Source organism: Bufo bufo, chromosome 5, assembly GCF_905171765.1.
Source record: "Bufo bufo chromosome 5, aBufBuf1.1, whole genome shotgun sequence".
Taxonomy (NCBI): domain Eukaryota; kingdom Metazoa; phylum Chordata; class Amphibia; order Anura; family Bufonidae; genus Bufo; species Bufo bufo.
This window is the reverse complement of record NC_053393.1, coordinates 249,690,388-249,705,417: the sequence shown is the minus strand read 5'-3', so window position 1 is coordinate 249,705,417 and position 15,030 is coordinate 249,690,388. Positions and strand designations below refer to the sequence as shown.

General features: G+C 45.6%; 1 protein-coding gene across 2 annotated transcripts in view; it reads right to left on the bottom strand.

The window, feature by feature from the left end:
- LOC121002046 (aromatic-L-amino-acid decarboxylase-like) overlaps nt 1-15,030 on the bottom strand; it is a 320,554-nt gene that overhangs the window by 95,378 nt on the left and 210,146 nt on the right. The window lies entirely within an intron of this gene.

The following is a 15,030-nucleotide window of genomic DNA, read 5'->3' as shown; positions in this document are numbered from 1 at the left end:
GCACTCTCCAGGAGGTAGGTGTATGTGTGTCAAAGTCAACAATCAAGAGAAGACTTCACCAGAGTGAATACAGAGGGTTCATCACAAGATGTAAACCATTGGTGAGCCTCAAAAACAGGAAGGCCAGATTAGAGGTTGACAAACGACATCTAAAAAAGCCTTCACTGTTCTGGAACAACATCCTATGGACAGATGAGACCAAGATCAACTTGTATCAGAGTGATGGGAAGAAAAGAGTATGGAGAAGGAAAGGAACTGCTCATGATCCTAAGCATACCACCTCATCAGTGAAGCATGGTGGTGGTAGTGTCATGGCGTGGGCATGTATGGCTGCCAATGGAACTGGTTCTCTTGTATTTATTGATGATGTGACTGCTGACAAAAGCAGCAGGATGAATTCTGAAGTGTTTCGGGCAATATTATCTGCTCATATTCAGCCAAATGCTTTAGAACTCATTGGACGGCGCTTCACAGTGAGGATGGACAATGACCCAAAGCATACTGCAAAAGCAACCAAAGAGTTTTTTAAGGGAAAGAAGTGGAATGTTATGCAATGGCCAAGTCAATCACCTGACCTGAATCCGAATGAGCATGCATTTCACTTGCTGAAGATAAAACTGAAGGGAAAATGCCCCAAGAACAAGCAGGAACTGAAGACAGTTGCATTAGAGGCCTGGCAGAGCGTCACCAGGAATGAATCCCAGCATCTGGTGATGTCTATGCGTTCCAGACTTCAGGCTGTAATTGACTGCAAAGGATTTGCAACCAAGTATAAAAAAGTGAAAGTTTGATGTATGATTATTATTTTGTCCCATTACTTTTGGTCCCTTAACAAGTGGGAGGCACCTACACCGTTCACCTGATTTGGATGTAAATACTCTCAAATTAAAGCTGACAGTCTGCAGTTAAAGCACATCTTGTTAGTTTCATTTCAAATCCATTATGGTGGTGTATAGAGCCAAAAATGTTAGAATTGTGTCGATGTCCCAATATTTATGGACCTGACTGTTTTTTTGTTTTTTTTTAATCTCTAAGGAACTCTGCTCTCTGTTCTAATTCTCTAGTAGTCACCATTGAGCTACCCGAGAATGACACTGGATCCATCTGACTGCAGGAATACAGGCAGTCAGAGAACCAAACAGTCATAGCCTCTGACCTACAAAGTCTGACACCTTTTCTTCTTTTGAGGTGGTAACAGGGTCTTCAGATGGGTAGAGTCAAGTAAGACCCCAAGAAGATAATTTTTTGGGGTAGGTAAGGGACTGGACTTCTTCCAATTTATAATCCACCCCAAACGATAAAGTAGTTGGCATGTCAGACTTTTTTTTCTAGACACCCGGCAGAACGCCTCACTATAAGCAAGTCGTCTAGGTAAGGGATTACTATCACATTTTGTCTCTGTAAGTGAGCTACCACTTCCGTGACCTTTGTAAAAACTCTTGGAGCCGAAATGATTCCAAATGGAAGGAACTGAAATTGAAAATGGTGAAGGACTTCTTTTAGATAAACCGCAAGCTTTAGAAATTTTTGATCTGCCGGACTGGAATATGGTAATAGGCATCCAGGGGCGGACTGGGAACATAAAGTGGCCTTGGAAAAAGCCTAAAAGTGGTCCCAGATACCACAGTGCAGAACAAAATACTGACTAAATTAATTAATGCTGAGAGCATCAGGTCTTTATATACCTGGCTTTTGGCCAAAAGAAGGGTTTAGTTAGCCCTCTGGGCATCGGCCCACCGGGAAATTTCCCTGTAGAGTCTATGGCCAGTCCGCCCCTGTAGACATCCTTGAGACCCAGAGAGGCCATGAAATCCCATTTTAAACATATTTATGGTGGACTTTATTGTCTCCAACTTGAATTTCTGATAATTGATAAACTTGAGGAGGTCTTTTAAGTTTATTATTAAGTGGTACTTCCCACTCATTTTTCCCACCAAAAAACTGTGGAATAATATTCTGCTTGCCATTGGTCTTGCCATTGCTTTTAGGGACAAAACATCTGAAATGCCCTTTTCTAGTTCTTGTTAAAGCAACACCAATTTCTGGGCTGGCATGACTAAACACATTTTAAGGGTGGTGGGACAAAAGGAGATGCTGTACCCTTCCTTTATAATATTTAAAACCCAGAGACTTGTGGTGATGTCTGCCCAGTCATCCAGAAAATACCTTAATCTGCTACCCATCATACTTTCAGCATCATTGTTTGGAGGGTTCTGTGTTTTGGGGGGAAAACAAATCCTGTGTTTCTGCCTGTTATATTATCTCTACCCTTTTGTCTGAAAAAAATTTCCCTTCTTATATTTCAGAAGAGGAACTTTTGCCTCCACTGCCTGGGAAACTATTTTTTGAGTCAGACGACTTCGCTAATATTTTTTCAAGTCCTCTCCAAACAACATTTCCCCATGTAAGGGAAGGCTACATAATTTTATCTTGGAAGACTTATCTCCTGACCATAGACTTCAACCATAAAGCCTTCCCAGCTATGATGGACAAGGCAGTAGACTTAGTGTGCATTCTTACTGACTCAGCCATAGCATCTGAAAGAAAATCCAGAGCTTTTAGCATAAGGTAAAAGGGTCTTTTAGAGTGTCATAAGAAGTAATCTCTCTCAAGAGAGACTCTAACTGACCCAGGCATATTTTAAGGGATTTTGCAACAAAGGTTGCTGCCAGATTAGGCTTAAACAGTGGTGCAGCCGCCTCCCAGCACCTCTTAAAGTAGGCGTCAACCTTCTTGTCCATGGGATCCTTCAGGGTACTCATGTCCTCAAAAGGCAGAGCATTAGTGTTCTTTCCAATTTGGTCAAGGATACATTGAATTTGGGACATTGGGTAAGTAACGTCTCATCTTCCTCATTAAACGGGATTCTACGCTTTAGGCTGGGTTCACACCTGAGCGTATTCGATAAGCGCTTTTTACAGGCGTTTTTATCGGGCGTTTTATAATGGGCGGAAACAAGGAAACGCCCATTTAGGTGCGTTCCCGCTGAAGTCTATGGGCGGGGACGCGCGACAATACGCCCCAAAGAAGCTCCTGTACTTCTTGGGGCGTAGGGCATTTTACAGCGCATTCGTACACGCTGTAAAACGCTCAGGTGAGAACCATGCCCATAGGGAAACATTGGTTTTTGCCTGTTGAGCGTTTTACAGCACGTAGGAACGCGCTGTAAAACGCTCAGGTGTGAACCTAGCCTTATAGTTCTAGGGATGAAAAGCTTTCTATCTGGCACCTTCCATTTCCTCTTAACTAAAGCATGTACATTTTTTATGAACTGGAAAAACTCTTCCTTTTCAGTTCCAAATTGCTGAACATCTTATCATGAACCAATCTGCATTTTTTCATCAGATAAGTCCTAACTGACTTTAACTCCTTTGTATCATCAGAAGAAAAATTTACTTTTTAAATTCAGAATCCAATTTAGAGGATGCATCTAAAACAGCAGAATCTCTCTGAATCCAGGTCAGAAGAAGAGAGATCAGAAAAAAAAAATAGTTTTCTCTTTGTTTACTGACAGAAGAAAGACCTTGTTCAGAAATAACACTACCAGATAAAGCACAACACATTTCTTGCTTAAAAACATCCCTCAATTCGTCTTTCAGAACAGGGACAATATCTTTACCAGAACATTTCTGGCAAATCTTACTCATAGAAGAGCCAGATAACTTTGAAGAACAAATTGCACACTTCCTAACTATATGTGGTGCTTTTGACTTATGTGAGCTGTCTATCACTCAACACACATACAGGGGAGAGATAGAGAAGGAACTGAAATTGGAATTAGATTATAAATTAGAAACGTAAAAAAAAAAAAAAACACATTACATCTCCCATTGTCAAATGTAGGGCCCATAGGAGTCTCCATGGTCTCGGTTCCCAAGTCGGTCATTTTTTGGCAGTTATGAAAATAGATACTACCACAATTTATATTGTACTTACAGTCCCCAGATCAGCGTGCGACTTCCACCTTGATCCACGCACCGATTGTAGCTCTGTCCCCTCCACGCACTTGGCATGGACACAAGTCTCAAGACGCTCCGGTGGCAGATGTGTGGCCAGTCTCCTGAGGACCCCCTCTGATGTCATCCGCTAGAGCCAAACCTATTGGATAGCGGAGGGACGTGACATGTGACCAGAGGTACTCCATGAGTGTCATGCCCTGCTCAGGCTATGTGCGGAGGTCTGCCAGATTAGCAGCACGTGTGTAGCCTTTTGTTTTTGTTTGGAGTTGAGCTATTTCCGCCTCCTTCAGATGCACTGGGTGGGGTCGTTGGTTTGAGTTTAAATTACTCCCATTCCCAGTGTCCTGTGCGGGTTATAGCTTTTGTCTGGCTCAGAGGAAGGAAGGAAGGAGGGAAGGAGGGAAGGATTTGCTGTTCCTGCTCAGTAAAAGATAAGTTGGTGTTGCTTTCTTGTGGTTGTCTGTCTAGGCTGTCAGAGAGACGCCTACCCCCTCCAGGTCCTGAGAGAGCAGGCTGCCTCTTTCCCCCTTTCACCATTGTAGGGATTTTAGGGTATCTTCAGCCTAGGCACGGGGACACGGTCATTCCCACCATCAGGGTCTGAACGTGGGCATAGAAGTCTAGGGAGAGCTGGTCAGGGTCATGGATTCCCCCTGCTGGTGCGCACCTACAGGGGAATACTGCAACTGGGTTCGGTGTTCGGCTATTTTATGGCGCTTTTTGATGGCCCTTAGAAGCCATCACAGCCATGCCTACTAATGGCATGGCTGTGATTGGCCAGTGCAGCATGCGACCAAGCCTCTATATAAGCTGGAGTCATGTAGCGCTGCACATCACTCTGCTGTTACTAGTGTAGGGAGAGGATACTGCTGCTGTTGTGAGGGAGAGAATAGGAAAGAATCTTCAATCAGAAGTGCTTGTTAACTAAGCGATCTACCTAGATTTAGTTTTATGCAAGCTCAGTGCACCAGCACAGCATATGTGCTTTTGTGACATTCAAATCCAAGCTTGAAATACTGCAATAATAATCTGGGTTTAAAAAAACACTAATTTTTGGGCAAAATACTCAATTTTACAACCCTTGGTGCCTTTGCAGCATTTGTCAGTGTGCAATTTAGGCTAGAAATGCAGCAATAATTTTCTGGGCTTTAAAAAGCACCCTTTTTGGGCAAAATACTCAATTTTACAACCCTTACTGCATCTGTATGTGTGAAATTCAAGCATTATATACTGCTATCATAGTCTGTTATAAAAGAAAAACACCCTTTTGGGGCAAAATAGTTAATATTGCAGCCTTTGCTGCATCTGTGATTGTTAAAAACAAGCTTGAAATAATTCAATAATTTTCTGGGTTTTAAAAAACACCCATTTTTGGCAATACCCTCCATCTTGGGCCTCTGCCGCATTAGTCAGTGTACAATTTAAGCTAGAAATACAGCTATAATTTTCTGGGTTTTAAAAAACACCCTTTTTGGGCAAAATACTCAATTTTACAGCCCTTGCTGCATCTGTACGTGTGAAATTCAAGCGTTATATACAGCTGTCATATTCTGTTATTATAAAATCACCCTTTTTGGGCAAAATACTTAATTTGCGGCCTTGTCTGCATCTGCATGTGTGAGATACACGCTTTAGATACTGCTGTGCTATTCTGGTATTAAAAAAAAACACCCATTTTGAGCAAAATACTTAATTTGCAGCCTTTGCTGCATCTGTCATTGTGAGATACACCTTTTAGATACTGTTGTTCTATTCTGCTATAAAAAAAACACACATTTTGGGCAAGATCCTAAATTTGAGAAATATGAGGAGAGAGTGTCAAATAAGGGACGTGGCCCCGGTTGTGGTGCTGCTGGTGGAGCTCCTGTTGCAGGGAGAGGACGTGGTCGATCTGTGCCAGCTACACGCACAAGTGAAACACCTTCCTCAGGTGTGAGTAGGCGACAGAACCTGCAGCAGTATTTGGTTGGGCCTAATGCGGCTCTACGAATGGTGAGGCCAGAACAAGTACAGGCGATAGTAGATTGGGTTGCTGACAGTGCCTCTAGTTCCTTTACATTGTCTCCCACCCAGTCTCCTGCTGAAAGATCAGAGTTGGCACCTGCAGCCGATGTCCATCAGTCTTTCACCTTACGCCCTTGCAAATCAGCCAAACAGTCTGAGCCCCAAGTCATGCAGCAGTCTAACATAGCAGTAACATAGTACATAAGGCCGAAAAAAGACATTTGTCCATCCAGTTCGGCCTGTTATCCTGCAAGTTGATCCAGAGGAAGGCAAATAAAAAACCTGTGAGGTAGAAGCCAATTTTCCCCACTTTAGGGGAATAAAAAATTCCTTCCCGACTCCAATCAGGCAATCAGAATAACTCCCTGGATCAACGACCCCTCTCTAGTAGCTATAGCCTGTAATATTATTACGCTCCAGAAATACATCCAGGCCCCTCTTGAATTCCTTTATTGTACTCACCATCACCACCTCCTCAGTCAGAGAGTTCCATAGTCTCACTGCTCTTACCGTAAACAATCCTTTTCTATGTTTGTGTACAAACCTTCTTTCCTCCAGACGCAGAGGATGTCCCCTCATCACAGTCACAGTTCTGGGGATAAATAGATGATGGGATAGATCTCTGTACTGACCACTGATATATTTATACATATTAATTTGATCTCCCCTCAGTCGTCTTTTTTCTAAAGTGAATAACCCTAATTTTGATAATCTTTCAGGGTACTGTAGTTGCCCCATTCCAGTTATTACTTTAGTTGCCCTCCTCTGGACTCTCTCCAGCTCTGCTATCTCTGCCTTGTTTACAGGAGCCCAGAACTGTACACAGTACTCCATGTGTGGTCTGACTAGCGATTTGTAAAGTGGTAGGACTATGTTCTTATCACGGGCATCTATGCCCGTTCTGATGCAACCCATTATCTTATTGGCCTTGGCAGCAGCTGCCTAACACTGGTTTTTGCAGCTTAGTTTGCTGTTTATTAAAATTCCTAGATCCTTTTCCATGTCAGTGTTACCGAGTGTTTTATCATTTAGTATGTACGGGTGACTTGCATTATTCCTTCCCATGTGCATAACTTTACATTGTCATTGTTAAACCTCATCTGCCACATCTCTGCCCAAGCCTCCAATCTATCCAGATCCCTCTGTAGCAGTATACTGTCCCCTTCAGTGTAAATTACTTTATCTGCGAAAATGTATACTTTACTATGCAAGCCTTCTACAAGATCATTAATAAATATATTGAAGAGAATAGGGCCCAATACTGACCCCTGAGGTACCCCACTTGTGACAGTGACCCAATCTGAGTGTGTACCGTTAATAACCACCCTCTGTTTTCTATCATTGAGCCAGTTACTTACCCACATACAGACGTTTTCTCCCAGTCCGAGCATTCTCATTTTATATACTAACCTTTTATGTGGTAGTGTCAAATGCTTTGGAGAAGTCCAGATATACGACATCCATTGATACGCCGCTGTCAAGTCTAGAACTTACCTCCTCATAGAAACTGATTAAATTAGTTTGGCATGACCGATCCCTCACGAAGCCATGCTGATATGGCGTTATTTGCTTATTTCCCTTGAGATGCTCTAAGATAGCATCTCTCAGAAAACCTTCAAACAGTTTACCCACAACAGATGTTAAACTTACCGGCCTATAGTTTCCAGGCTCTGTTTTTGAACCCTTTTTGAATATTGGCACCACATTTGCCATGCTCCAATCCTGTGGGACATTCCCTGTCAGTATAGAGTCCGCAAATATCAGAAATAAGGGTCTGGCTATGACATTACTTAATTCCCTTAGGATACGGGGGTGTATGCCATCCGGTCCTGGCGATTTGTCTATTTTAATCTTTTTAAGTCGCTGATGTACTTCTTCCTGGGTCAGACAGGACACTTTTAAGGGGGAATAAATTTTTACATTCTGCATGTCATCTGACAGTTTATTTAAAAAAAAATATTTAACAGCTTTGCTTTCTCCTCGTCGCTCTCTGCGACTCCCCCCTCATTACTCTTTAAAGGGCCGACACCTTCAGATTTATACTTTTTAACATTTATATAATTGAAGAACATTTTAGGGTTAGTTTTACTCTCTTTGGCAATTAATCTCTCGGTCTCTAGTTTGGCCGCTTTTATTTGTTTTTTACATGCTCTATTTTTTTCCCTTATAATTTTTCAGTGCTTCCGTGCTACCCTCCTGTTTTAGTGATTTATATGCTTTCTTTTTGTCATTTATTGCTTTCTTTACAGTTCTATTTATCCACATTGGTTTCTTTTTGTTCCTTAACCTTTTATTCCCATACGGTATGTACCTCTCACAATGAGATTTTAGGATGTTTTTAAAGATATCAAATTTTGTATTTTTATTTTTGAGGACTTTGTCCCAGTTAGTTAGGCCTATGGCCTCTCTTAGTCTCTTTTGCTTTTTGATGACTCTGCTAGCAGGGTTTCCCAGGGCCATCCGCCTGCCCCAGAAGTGGAAGAGATTGAGTGCACCGATGCCCAACCACTTATGTTTCAAGATGAGTACATGGGAGGACCACTGCAGCACATCTCAAATGATGACGAAACACAGGTGCCAACTGCTGTGGCTTTCGAAAGTGTGCAGACCGACAAGGAGGGCAGGTGTCATGCCCCACTCTGACGATGTGCGGAGGTCGGCCAGGATTGCAGCACGAGTTTAGTGTTTGTTTTGGAGTCGTGCTGGATCCGCCCCTCATCAGGTGCACTGGGTGGAGTCATTAGTTTAAATAGCTCCTCTGCCCAGTGCCCTGAGCGGATTATATTATGCTCCAGCTCAGGAAGAAAAGTGTTGTTTCTAGTTGGTTGTTTTGTGTCATCTTTCCCATCCAGGTTCTGTGCGAGCAGGCTGCTCCTATTTCCCACTTCACCATCTCAGGGAATTCAGGGTTTTGTCAGCCCAGGCACGGGGACATCTCAGATCTACCTTCAAGATCTGTAGATGGGCTGAGCAGTGCAGAGAAAGAGGTCAGGGATTAGCTAGGAGGTGACCCTTCCCCTGTCTCTCGCCCAGTGCCTGGTTGGTTCGTTATCTGTCATACTGAGTGCATGCCCGCCGTGACATTATAATCCGCCATACTGTGACTGCCATCACTCAGCGCTTTTGTGATGGCGTCAATTGATACACTGGTTGACCGCATGCAGGGTTTATCCCTAGAGGTTGCGGATCTGCGTGGTCCGGTCACACAGTGTCAGAGGTTTCTGGCATCAGGTACAGGTCAAATTGGTGGGGAGCCTAAAGTCGCTCTTCCCGACAGATTTACAGGGAGTACGGATGCTTTTTTCCGCTTAAGGCTACTTTCACACTAGCGTTCTGCTGTCCGCTCGTGAGCTCCGTTTGAAGGGGCTCACAAGCGGAGCAGAACGCTTCCGTCCAGCCCTGATGCAGTCTGAATGGATGCGGATCCGCTCAGACTGCATCAGTCTGGCGGCGTTCAGCCTCCGCTCCGCTCGCCTCCGCACGGCCGTGCGGAGGCGTGCGGATCCATCCAGACTTACAATGTAAGTCAATGGGAACGGATCCGCTTGAAGATGACACCATATGGCTCAATCTTCAAGCGGATCCGTCCCCCATTGACTTTACATTGAAAGTCTGAACGGATCCGCTCAGGCTACTTTCGCACTTAGAAATTTTTCTAAGTTATTAATGCAGACGGATCCGTACTGAACGGAGCCTCCGTCTGCATTAATATGATCGGATCCGTTCAGAACGGATCCGATCAAGCGCAAGTGTGAAAGTAGCCTTAAAGAGTCATGCAAATTGTACTTTCGACTGCGTCCATTTTCGTCAGGTAATGAGGATCAGAGGGTTGGTATCATCATGTCTCTGCTTAAAGGGGACGCTCAATCCTGGGCTTTTTCTCTGCCGCCCGGTTCTCTGGCTCTCCGGTCAATGGAGGAATTTTTCCAAGCCCTGGGATTGATTTACGATGACCCAGATCGGGTCTCGATGGCAGAATCGAAATTGCGTAACTTACTGCAGGGTGAACATACTGCAGAGGGTTACTGTACAGAGTTTAGGAGGTGGGCTACTGAGTCTGGGTGGAACGACCCCGCGTTACGTAGTCAGTTTTGTCAGGGGTTATCTGAAAGGTTGAAGGATGCCCTGGCTTTTCATGAGTATCCGGATACTTTAGAGAATGCAATGTCTTTGGCTATACGGTTGGATAGACGTATCCGATAGAGGGGTAAGGGTCCCTTCGTGCAGGGGATCCCTCCTGCGTGTGGTTTTGTTTCTTCTTCTGCCCAGGGTGATATTGCTTATAACTCTGGAGTAGCGGAGGAACCCATGCAATTGGGTCAGATTTCTTGTGATTCTGATAGTAGAGACTTTAGGAAATTGCACAAACTATGTTACTTTTGTGGAAAGAGGGGTCATTTTATTTATTCTTGTCCTCATGTTAATTCACAGGTGGAAGAGAAAAAGAAAAAAGAAAAAAAAAACTCCCTCACACTTGGTAGTATGAATGGTGTGGTGGAGCAGACAGGTATGCAAGCTCCCTGCAGTTCCCGTTTTCTCCTTTCAGCTATGGTGGCGCTAGAGTCAAAAAATGTGTTTGTTGATGTATTCCTTGATTGTGGTGCTGGGGTAAACCTAATTGACTTTCTTTTTCTTCAAGGCCTGGGACTAAGTACTTGCACGTTAGAGAACGAGATTCGTGTTTTTGCAATTGATTCTTCCCCTCTTTCTCAAAGGAGTCTCACTCACATTGTTCATGGTATTCATTTAAGGGTGGGTGATTCACATGCTGAAATTATTTCTTGTTTTGTCATGAAGGATTTGCCAGCTCCTATAGTTTTGGGGTTGCCATGGTTGACTAGACATAACCCAATTATAGACTGGCAGGCGAGACAAATCATTGGTTGGAGCGAGTTTTGTTCAGATAATTGTCTTGTCACATCTATTTCTGAAGTGTCCATTACGGCTTTACCTCCGTATCTCTTTTGGGTTGACGAACGCGCCAGCAGTATTTCAGCGATTCGTCAATGACATTTTTCATCACTTGGTGGGGAGGTTCGTAGTAGTTTACCTGGATGACATTTTAATTTATTCTCCTGATCTGAAGACCCATCAGGATCATGTGAGACAGGTTTTGACGATCCTTCGGGAGAATAAGTTGTATGCCAAATTGGAGAAATGTTTGTTTGCGGTGCAAGAGCTTCCGTTCTTGGGATACATGCTTTCTGATTCCGGTTTTCGTATGGATCCCGAAAAGGTCCGGGCGGTTCTGGAGTGGGACCGACCAGAGAATCAGAAAGCTTTGATGCGGTTCTTAGGGTTTACAAATTATTATAGGAAATTTATTTCGAATTATTCTACCCTAGTAAAACCTCTTACTGATATGACCAAGAAGGGCGCCGATGTCTCTGTCTGGTCGGATGAGGCGTTGCAGGCCTTTTCGGCTGTTAAGGAGCGTTTTGCGTCCGCTCCCATTCTGGAGCAGCCGGATGTGTCTCAACCATTCGTAGTGGAGGTTGATGCATCAGAGGTGGGAGTTGGGGCGGTGCTGTCACAGGGTTCATCTCCTGGCAAGTGGGTCCCGTGTGCCTTCTTCTCCAAGAAGCTCTCGGTTGCCGAAAGGAATTATGATGTTGGAGATAGAGAGTTGTTGGCTATCAAGTTGGCCTTTGAGGAATGGCGCCACTGGTTGGAGGGGGCGGCTCACCCCGTTACGGTGTATACTGACCATAAGAATTTGGCTTACCTGCAATCTGCCAAGCGTCTGAACCCTAGGCAGGCCAGATGGTCACTGTTTTTTACCAGGTTCAATTTCGTGGTTACCTTTCGCCCAGGGGTCAAGAACATCAAGGCAGATGCCTTATCTCGCAGCTTTCCTGGGGGAGGTGATTCAGAAGATCCGGCGCCGATTTTGGCGGATGGGGTAGTGGTCTCCGCTCTGTACCCTGAATTGGAGATGGAGGTGTTGGGAGCCCAGGAGGGGGCTCCTGGTTCTTGTCCCCCAGGGAGGTTGTTTGTTCCTGAGGGCCTACGATACAAGGTGTTCAAGGAACATCACGATACTGTTCTCGCTGGACATCCTGGTGTAAGTCCACCTGTGATCTGGTGTCCCGGAGGTTCTGGTGGCCAGGGTTGCATAAGAGTATTGAGAATTACGTGAAAGCTTGTGAAACCTGCGCTCGGTCAAAGGTTGCTGATACTCGACTGCCTGTTCACTTCTTCCATTGTCTATTCCATCTCGTCCTTGGACGCATTTGTCTATGGACTTTATTACGGATCTGCCGAGTTCCTCCGGGAGAACAGTGATTTTGGTGGTGGTTGACCGTTTCAGTAAGATGGCTCACTTTATACCACTAACTAGTCTGCCTAACGCTAAGATTCTTGCGCAGATTTTTGTGGATAATATTGTGAAATTGCATGGTATTCCCTCGGACGTGGTCTCTGATAGGGGCACACAGTTTGTCTCCAGGTTTTGGAGGGCGTTCTGCTCTCGGCTTGGCATTCAACTTTCATTCTCTTCGGCTTTTCATCCGCAGTCGAATGGTCAGACGGATCGTACTAATCAAAACCTGGAGACCTACTTGAGGTGCTTTGTGGCTGAGAATCAGGAGGACTGGTCCTCATTCTTGTCTTTAGCAGAATTTGCGTTGAATAACCGTAGACAGGAGTCCACGGGTAAGTCGCCATTTTTTGGCGCATACGGTTTCCATCCCCAGTTTGGTACCTTCTCTGGGTCTGGTTCCTCTGGGATGCCAGAGGAGGAGAGATTCTCTTCTGCCTTATCCTCTATCTGGCGGAGGATTCAAGGGAATTTGGAGAGGATGGGTGAGAGGTATAAACGAATGGCTGACAAAGAGACGTATGACTGGTCCGGACCTGTGTGTGGGTGATCTGGGGTGGTTGTCCACTAAAAATATCAAATTGAGAGTCCCATCTTGGAAACTGGGTCCAAGATTTATTGGTCCGTATTAAATTGGTGATCAATCCTGTGGCGTTGTCACGGCTGAGGATGGGGGAAATCCTCAGCCGTGTGGAGCCCGGTGATGTTACGGCTGCTTGGCCATGAAGACGGGATTAGGGAGCAGGTCACCTCCTAAGGCATCCCTAACCTGACCCTAGCTCCTAGCTGCATGGGCCAACCTTGATGGTAGGAGGGCCCATGCTCCGGAACCTAAAAGTCCCTGCTAGCCCTCAAGATGACCCTCACCTAGGAGCTAAGTAAGACAAGCCCACTCCTCCTAGACACGGAGGAGCAGGAGTCTCAACGGCCAAGCTGCAGAAAAAGGGGAGACATAAACAGCTCTATGGATATGGCAGGTGAACAAGGAGTTCCACCTACCTGCCACAGCCTTGCTGACTGGATCCCTGTGTTAGCAGGGTGCAGATCACAAGCGCATCCCTACACAGGGACCCAGATCCATAGCTGCACAAAATCACATATAAAACATCACACGGACATCACACATAACTGGAAATAACTAAAGCACAATATGGTTATGACATTAAGGTTTATGACCACAGGGGTGGCTCTTACTGGCAGGTAATAAATACATGAGGCTGCTCTCAGCTAAGCATGGCTGAAGCAACCTGAAGGCCTGCAAAAGCAGTGAGGCTTTATAGGCCAAGAAGCCACACCCCACAGTCGGACACACCCAGTGATCACACACACTAGGAAGGGGATTAACCCTTCCAACACCAGGGAAGGGAAAACACCACTTAAAGGGAACGTGCACACAATAACATAAAACACAGTGCACACATCCACACATCACACACAAAACCGCATGCGCAGCGTAGCGAGCTGCATGGCACAGCTCAGCCTGCTACGCTGCCACATACATACTGTTGCCAGCGGCAACCACAGGTGAGGCCAATACCACAGCCCTCACCTGTGATTGAACACCAATGAAAACCGCTGACAACCGCATGCGGTTCAGGAGTCACGGTCATAGCCATGGCCGTGACAGGCGTTTTGGCTGGATCTTCTGCAGACTTGGAGGATCCATGATGTGTTCCACAGGTCTTTACTAAAAAAATATGTGAGACCGGTGGAACCATCGGCATTGCCTCCTCCTCCTGTTCTAGTCGAGGGGAACTTGGAGTTTGAGATCTCCAGGATTCTCGACTCGAGAGTTCTTCGGGGTTCCCTTCAGTACTTGGTGCACTGGAGGGGATACGGTCCTGAGGAGAGGATGTGGGTTCCGGCGTCGGATGTCAACGCCAGCCGACTGGTGAGGGCTTTTCATAGGTCTCATCCGGATAAGGTTGGTCCAGGGTGTCCGGAGGTCACCCGTAGAAAGGGGGGTACTGTCATGCCCCACTCTGACGATGTGCGGAGGTCGGCCAGGATTGCAGCACGAGTTTAGTGTTTGTTTTGGAGTCGTGCTGGATCCGCCCCTCATCAGGTGCACTGGGTGGAGTCATTAGTTTAAATAGCTCCTCTGCCCAGTGCCCTGAGCGGATTATATTCATCATTGTGATCTTGGAAGCTAGGAAGGAAGGTTGGCTGTCTGCTCCAGCTCAGGAAGATAAGTGTTGTTTCTAGTTGGTTGTTTTGTGTCATCTTTCCCATCCAGGTTCTGTGCGAGCAGGCTGCTCCTATTTCCCACTTCACCATCTCAGGGAATTTAGGGTTTTGTCAGCCCAGGCACGGGGACATCTCAGATCTACCTTCAAGATCTGTAGATGGGCTGAGCAGTGCAGAGAAAGAGGTCAGGGATTAGCTAGGAGGTGACCCTTCCCCTGTCTCTCGCCCAGAGCCTGGTTGGTTCGTTATCTGTCATACTGAGTGCACGCCCGCCGTGACAGCAGGGATGAAGACTGGGTGGAAGATGATGTGGAGGACGAAGAGGTCCTCAACCCCACATGGAATCAAGGTCTTGCGAGTGACCTATGTAGTTCAAAGAAAGAGGCGGTGGTCGCACAGAGCCACCAGCACAGCAGAAGAGGGAGCAGGGTGCAAAAGTGCTACTGCCCACCGCAGCAAGGGACCGAGCACACCAAAGCCAGCTCCAAGGAGTTCCCTGGCGTGGTAGTTCTTCAGACAATGTGCTGACGACAAGACACGAGTGGTTTGCACGCTGTGCAA